The sequence below is a fragment of the Heterodontus francisci genome, unplaced genomic scaffold (genome assembly GCF_036365525.1).
Source record: "Heterodontus francisci isolate sHetFra1 unplaced genomic scaffold, sHetFra1.hap1 HAP1_SCAFFOLD_242, whole genome shotgun sequence".
Taxonomy (NCBI): Eukaryota; Metazoa; Chordata; class Chondrichthyes; order Heterodontiformes; family Heterodontidae; genus Heterodontus; species Heterodontus francisci.
The window spans coordinates 755,080-763,076 of record NW_027142053.1 but is presented as its reverse complement, the minus strand read 5'-3'; the positions used below and the strand labels follow the sequence as shown (position 1 = coordinate 763,076).

The window sequence follows — 7,997 nt, the reverse complement described above, 5'->3', positions numbered from 1 at the left end:
ACACATAGTTTCTGGCAGCTCTGCCAGATGTGGCCTGACTTCTTGCTGCAGCTGCAGCATTTCCCGTGTTGCTGAAGACACCAGAGGCACGTCATCAACCTAGGGCTCAGCATGGGCCTGGCCTCCCACAGTCCTCCTACTGTCAGTGGCCTCGGCTGTCACAGCCTTCATCAGCTGCCTGGGCCTGTCTGTGATGTGCTCACCAGCTGGTGAGCCCGAATCTAACAGCGAGTGGATACCCACCGAGTGAGAGTTTCTGTGCTGTTGGAGGATGCGGGGGAATGATGTGACGGTGGACCCTCTGAGGAGTCCTCCAGCTCCTCAGAGGTGTCTGTCTGTCCCCCAATCTCTCTAGCTCTTCGCTCTTGTGTTTCATCCAGACTTGCATGAGAAAACAGGGACATTGAAGTGTTAGGGTCTGCCCATCATGACATTCCAACCACCCCTACTGTGCAGCTCCATTGATGCAGTGGTGAACAGATGTGCAGTGTGGCTCCTTTGCAGCAGATGCTCCCTTGTGCCCCAGGAGATGTTCACTCACTCTCTTGGGTAGGTGCCCCTGTCTCTCCATCAGCTATGGAGCAGCTGCTTTGCTGCCAGCCAGTTCCATGGCCTCCTCCTCCATCGGGATGAGGACATGGAGATAAGTCATCCACCGCCAGTCTTGACACGCTCTTTCCAATTGTGGGCTGTCTTCTCCTGCAGACACAATGATGAACAAAGTTAGTCTCCCAGCGGGGACAAGCCCAACATCTCTGATGGTGACAGTCCAGCAGACCATGATGTGGACACACATATGCCTCCTGCATGTGGCCCCCTCTCGAGGGATTGTGTGAGGTTCTACAATGACTGACGTGCACCTCTCACCGAGATGCAGCCAAGCCTCAGGCAGCATGTCCTGCTGCCCTTCCCCAATACACATGACTGGGTTGTCACTCCCTTTCTACCAAACACTCCCTCTCACTCTGCCACATGCAATGTCCAAAGGGTCCAAAGTGTTTGGAGTTTTCACCTGAGCAGCCCGATCCGGTCATTGACCCACTTCCTGCACTGGATCCATGTCCTGGGGGTGACCCCAGGGCTACTGACCTCCCCCGCTATCTTCAGCCAGCGTTGCTTGGTCAGGCGGGCAGGATTCCTCCACCCATCCCTGGGGAAGAGGACCTTCTACCTTTCCCTTGCAGCCTGGAGGAGAACCTGCAGGGAGGCATCGCTACACCATGGGGCCACCCGGTGTCTTCCTTCAGCCATGGCTGCTGCAGGCTCGCATTCAGCTCCTTAACTATCAGGCAGTCGAGACAGCAGAACATGACCTGTGCTGCAGAGGCAGCAGAACAGGTCCTGGAGCAGAATATAGAGCAGGAAGAGCCTGTGCTCAGTGAACTGATCGCACCTTATTTGGTCCTAAGACCCACACAGAGCAGAACGGGCCTAGGCCTAATCACCGGCCTGAGTTCAATTAGCTGATCTTATCCAAAAGATTTTGATCAAGTTCCACTCAAGAGGCTTCTCTGCAAGGTGAAAGTGCCTGGTATCAGTGGTAATATATTGATCTGAATTGGGAACTAACTGGCAGGACGTAGGCAGAAAGTCGTTACAGATGGATCTGGATCTGTTTGGAAACTGGTCAGCAGTGGTGTCCCACAGGGATCGGTGTTGGGACTGTCGCTCTTTACTATTTGATCAATGATCAGGATGCAGGTGTCAGGAACACGATCTGTAAATTTACAGATGATTCAAAGATCTGTGCGAGTGTTCAGACTGTAGACGATGCTCGACTGTTTCAGGCTGATCTTAATGTGTTGGGAGATTGGGTTCATGAATGGTAAATGATGTTTAATTTGGGTAAGTGCAGTGTTATTCATGTGGACAGGGCGAATGCTCAACATTCATACACCCTTCAGGGAAAAACATGAAAGTAGGTGGAAAAAGAAAATAATTTTGAGCCGAGATCTGGATGTTCCAGTGCACAGATCTCTAAAGGTACAGCAGCAATGCTGTGAAGTGATAGCTGGAGCAATAAGGGTATTGGGCTGCATTCAGAGGACAATTGAGTACAAGATGAGGCATATTCTTTCATGGGATGTGAGCGCCGCTGGCAAGTCCAGAATTTGTTATCCATCCCTAATTGTCCTTGACAAGGTGGCGGTGAGCTGCCTACTTGAATTACTGCACTCCATGTGGTGTAGGTACACCCACAGTGCTGGTGGGAAGGGAGATCCAGGATTTTGACCCAACATCAGTGAATGAACAGCGATATATCTGCAGATCAGATGGTGTGTACTTGGAGAGGAACTTGCAGATGGTGGTGGTTCCATGCATCTGCTGCCCTTGTCCTTCAAGGTGGTGGAGGTCTTCGGTTTGGAAGTTGCCGTCAAAGGAGCCTTCGCGAGTTGCTGCAGTGCATCTGGTAGATGGTACACACTGCTGCCACTGTGCGCCAGTGGTGAAGGGAGTGAATGTTTAATGTGGTGAATGGGGTGACAATCCAGTGGGCTACTTTGTCCTGAATATTGTTGAGTTTCTAGAGTGTTGTTGGAGCTGTACTCATCCTGGCTTGTGCCTTGTAGGTGGTGGACAAGTTTTAGAGAGTCAAGAATCACAGAATCGTTTCTGCAAAGAATCATAAAACATAGAACATAGAAAGTTTACAGCACAGGAAGGTCAAAAATGAGCCACCCAGCCGAATCCCATTTTCCAGCATTTGGTCCGTAACCCTGCAGGTTCAGGCACTTGAGGTGCATCTCCAGACTCCTTTTAAATGAGTTGAGGGTTTCTGCCTCAACTCCCCTCACAGGCAGTGAGTTCCAGACCCTTCACACCCTCTGGGTGAAAAAAACATTTCCTCATCTTCCCTCTAATCTTTCGACAAATCACTTTAAATCTATGCCCCCTCATCACTGACCTCTCCGTTATGGTAAATAGACCCTTCCCATCCATTCTATCCAGGCCCCTCACAATTTTGTACGTTTCAATCAAATCTCCCATCAGCCTCCTCTGTTCCAAGGAGAACAACCCCAGTCTATCCAATCTTTCCTCATAGCTGCATTTTGCCAGTCCTAGCAACATCCTCGTAAATCTCCTCTGTAACCTCTCTCGTGCAATTTCATCATTTCTGTAATGAGGTGACCAGAACTGCACACAGAACTCAAGTTGTGGCCTAACTAATGATTGATACAGTACCAGCATAACCTCCCTTTTCTTATATTCTATACATCGGCTAATAAAGGAAAGGATTCCATAAGCCTTCTCAACCAACTTATCAACCTGTCTTGCTACTTTCAGGGATTTGTGGACATTCACTTCAAGGTCTCTCACTTCCTCGACACCTATCAGCATTCACCCATTAATTGTGTATTCCTTTGCCGTGTTTGACCTCACCAAATGCATCACCTCACACTTCTCCAAGTTGAATTTAATTTGCCACTTTTCTGCCCACCTGACCAGTCCATTTCTCCAGCTCTCCTAAATGAGCATTTCACCTAGTGCCTTGAGCTGAGTTACTCATTGCAGAATTCCCACTATCTGTTTTACCCTTGTAGCCACAGTATTTATATGAATGGTCCAGTTAAGCTTCTGTCAATGGTAACCCCCAGGATGTTGATGGTGGGGGGGATTCAGCAATGGTAATGCTGTTGAACGTCAAAGGGAAATGGTTACATTCTCTCTTGTTGGAGATGGTCATTGCCTGGTACTTATGTGGTGTGACTGTTACTTGCCACTTAGCAGCCCAAGCCTGAACGTTGTCCAGGTCTTGCTGCTTCTGGACACGGACTCCTTCAGTATCTGAGATGTCCCCCATTTGTCCTTTTATGAAACCTTGGTCAGGACTCACTTGGAATATTGTATCCAGTCTTGGTCTCCTCACATGATGGGTGATATTGAGGCCTTGGAAAGGGTACAGAGGAGAGACATTAAACTAATTCCCAGCATAAGACATCTTCGTTATCAAGTTAGACTAAAAGAGTTGGGACCCTGCACCTTAGAGAAACCTAGACTGAGGGGTGATCTGATTGAGGTTGATAAGATGATGAAGGGTCCAATTTAGCATGGGAGAGGCTTCACAATTGGATTTTGGAAAAGGCTAGATGGCACCCGGATCACATTAAATTTCATTTTCATTATTTGGCTAATGTACCAGGATGGCCGAGTGGTTAAGGCGTTGGTTTCAAGATCCAATAGACGAATGTCTGCGTGGGTTCGATCCCCACTCCTGGTGTTTATGCTTAACAAATGCTACTTTTTGTTCCCCTTTTATTTGCTTTGCACTATCATCTCTTCTGTCATTTAATCACTCCTGCCTGACAACCGATTGCAGCTTTCTATTATTGGATCTTCCCCGGCACCGTTCCTTGGCTCTGCACGTGTTTATAAACTGATAAACCCGCAACTTAATCTTCTCTGTCCCCTCACAAGGACCTTCTCATTCTCCCTGAATTGTGGTTCCTCGCTGGATCCGCTGCCTCTCCGACCCCCGTCCAGGCAGCTGAAGGCCGCGAGCCTGGGTCTCACTTTATTCACTCCCCGGTAGTTGATTCCTTGCAGGTCTGCCACCGCTCCAGACACCCTCCAGGAAGTGCTTGCCATAATCTTCCAATCATCCCCAGGTAAGGGGATTGGAGAGTGGCAAATAACACCCAGATTCAAGAAAGGGTGCAAGGACAGTCCAAGCAACTCCATGCCAGTTAATTTAACATCAATGCTGTGTAGGGTTTCAGAAATGGTAATCAGGGAAAATATCAATGGACATTTAGAGAGGTTTGAGTTAAGTAAGGATAGCCAGCATGGATTTGTAAAAGGCAGATCATGCTTCACTAATCTAATTGAATTTTTTGATGAAGGAGCAGAGAAGTTTGATGAAGGAAATACAGTGGGTGCTGTTTCTATGGATTTTATGAAAGCATTTGATAAAGTATCACATAAAAGGCTGGTTAACAAGATTGAGGCTCGTGGAATAGGAGGGTCAGCTTCCAATTGGTTAGAAAAATTGACTTAAGGGCAGAAACAAGCAAGTTGTAGTAAATGGTTTCTTTTCAGACTGGGGGATGGTAGACAGTGGTGTTCCCCGAGGGTCAGTGCTGGGATCACTGCTTTTCATGCTACGTATAAAATATGTGGATCTTGGAATACGGAGCAGAATCTCAAAATTTGCTGACAATACCAAACTTGGAGGTGAGGCAAACAGTGAGGTTGACATGAATCGCCTGCAATAGGACATAGAATGGCTAGCAGAATGAGCAGAGAGGTGACGGATGGAATTTAATACTGTTAAGTGTGAGGTGATGCATTTTGACAGAAGGAATAGGGAGAGGCAATGTATACTTAATGGCACAGTTCTGAAGAGTGTGCAGGAACAGAGGGACCTGGGGGTGCATTTGCATCGATCTTTGAAGGTGGCAGGGCATATTGAGAGAGTGGTTAGTAAAATATATGGCATCTTGGGCTTGACACAAACATTTATTTGGCATCCTTGTCTCAAGAGACAATGGGTAAGCGCCTGGAGGTGGTCAGAAGTGTGTGGAGCAGCGCCTGGAGTGGCTATAAAGGCCAATTCTAGAGTGACAGGCTCTTCCACAGGTGCTGCAGAAAAATTTGCTTGTCGGGGCAGTTACACAGTTGGCTCTCTCCTTGCGCCTCTGACTTTTTTCCTGCCAACTGCTAAGTCTCTTCGACTCGCCGCACTTTAGCCCCACCGTTATGGCTGCCCGCCAGCTCTGGCGAACGCTGGCACCTGACTCCCACGACTTGTGATCAGTGTCACAGGACTTCATGTCGCGTTTGCAGACGTCTTTAAAGCGGAGACATGGACGGCCGGTGGGTCTGATACCAGTGGCGAGCTCGCTGTACAATGTGTCTTTGGGGATCCTGCCATCTTCCATGTGGCTCACATGGCCAAGCCATCTCAAGCGCCGTTGACTCAGTAGTGTGTACAAGCTGGGGATGTTGGCCGCCTCGAGGACTTCTGTGTTGGAGATGCGGTCCTGCCACCTGATGCCAGGTATTCTCCGGAGGCAGCGAAGATGGAATGAATTGAGACATCGCTCTTGGCTGACATACGTTGTCCAGGCCTCGCTGCCATAGAGCAAGGTACTGAGGACACAGGCTTGATACACTTGGACTTTTGAGTTCCGTGTCAGTGCGCCATTTTCCCACACTCTCTTGGCCAGTCTGGACATAGCAGTAGAAGCCTTACCCATGCGCTTGTTGAATTCTGCATCTAGAGACAGGTTGCTGGTGATAGTTGAGCCGAGGTAGGTGAAATCTTGATCCACTTCCAGAGCGTGGTCGCCAATATTGATGGATGGAGCATTTCTGACGTCCTGCCCCATGATGTTCGTTTTCTTGAGGCTGATGGATAGGCCAAATTCATTGCAGGCAGCCGCAAACCTGTCGATGAGACTCTGCAGGCACTCTTCAGTGTGAGATGTTAAAGCAGCATCGTCAGCAAAGAGGAGTTCCCTGATGAGGACTTTCTATACTTTGGACTTCGCTCTTAGACGGGCAAGGTTGAACAACCTGCCCCCTGATCTTGTGTGGAGGAAAATTCCTTCTTCAGAAGATTTGAACGCATGTGAAAGCAGCAGGGAGAAGAAAATCCCAAAAAGTGTGGGTGCGAGAACACAGCCCTGTTTCACGCCACTCAGGATATGAAAGGGGTCTGATGAGGAGCCACCATGTTGAATTGTGCCTTTCATATTGTCATGGAATGAGGTGATGATACTTAGTAGCTTTGGTGGTCATCCAATCTTTTCTAGTAGTCTGAAGAGACCACGTCTGCTGATGAGGTCAAAGGCTTTGTTGACATCAATGAAAGCAATGTAGAGGGGCATCTGTTGTTCATGGCATTTCTCCTGTATCTGACGAAGGGAGAACAGCATGTCGACTGTCGATCTCTCTTCACGAAAGCCACACTGTGCCTCAGGGTAGACGCGTTCGGCCAGCTTCTGGAGCCTGTTTAGAGCGACTCGAGCAAAGACTTTCCCCACTATGCTGAGCAGGGAGATTCCACGGTAGTTGAAGCAGTCACCGTGGTCACCTTTGTTTTTATAGAGGGTGATGATATTGGCATCACGCATGTCCTGAGGTACTGCTCCCTCGTCCCAGCACAGGCATAGCAGTTCATGTAGTGCTGAGAGTATAGCAGGCTTGGCATTCTTGATTATTTCAGTGGTCATGCTGTCCTTCCCAGGGGCTTTTCCGCTGGTTAGAGAATCAATGGCATCACTGAGTTCCGATTTGGTTGGCTGTATGTCCAGCTCATCCATGACTGGTAGAGGCTGGGCTGCGTTGAGGGCAGTCTCAGTGACAACATTCTCCCTGGAGTACAGTTCTAGGTCGTGCTCAACCCAGCGGTCCATTTGTTTGCGTTGGTCAGTGATTATGTCCCCTGATTTAGATTTGAGGAGGGCGATCTTCTTGATGTTTGGTCCAAGGGCTCTCTTAATGCCATCATACATTCCTCTGATGTTTCCGGTGTCTGAGGCCAGCTGAATATGACTGCATAGGTGTTGCCAGTAGTCGTTTGTGCAGCGGCTGGCTGTTCTTTGTGCAGTTCTTCTGGCTGCTTTAAGTGCTGCGGATGTTAACTCACTGGGGGCTTTCTTGTAGTTCAACTGTGCAATGCGCTTAGTGGCTATGACAGGTTCGAGCTCTTCATTGTGAGATTGAAACCAGTCTGCATTTCTCTTCGCACTTTTGCCGTCGGTGGTCAAAGCTGACTCATAGATGGTGTCTCTGATGTGGGCCCACTTGGTCTCAGCACCCCCTGTGGGAGTGTTTTGAAGGGCTGTTACAAGTGAACTTAGAAATTTTTGTAACAGCTGTGGGTGAGAGGTTTTGCTTGTGTTGAAGCGCGGGCGGCCCTTCTGCTTGGAATGATGCAATTTCTTTGGTCTGAGTCTAACCTTGCTGCACACCAGGGAGTGGTCGGTGTCGCAATCCGCACTGTGGAAGCTGCGTGTGATTTGAACACTGCTTAAGGCGGCTCGCCTCGTGAC

At 48.7% G+C, this 7,997-nt stretch overlaps 1 non-coding gene across 1 annotated transcript; it reads left to right on the top strand.

Moving 5' to 3' along the window:
- The first annotated feature begins 4,136 nt into the window (after positions 1-4,136).
- Positions 4,137-4,219, top strand: trnal-caa (transfer RNA leucine (anticodon CAA)). Its single transcript has one exon. It is a non-coding gene; the product is annotated as a tRNA-Leu (tRNA).
- The last annotated feature ends 3,778 nt before the right edge of the window (positions 4,220-7,997 follow it).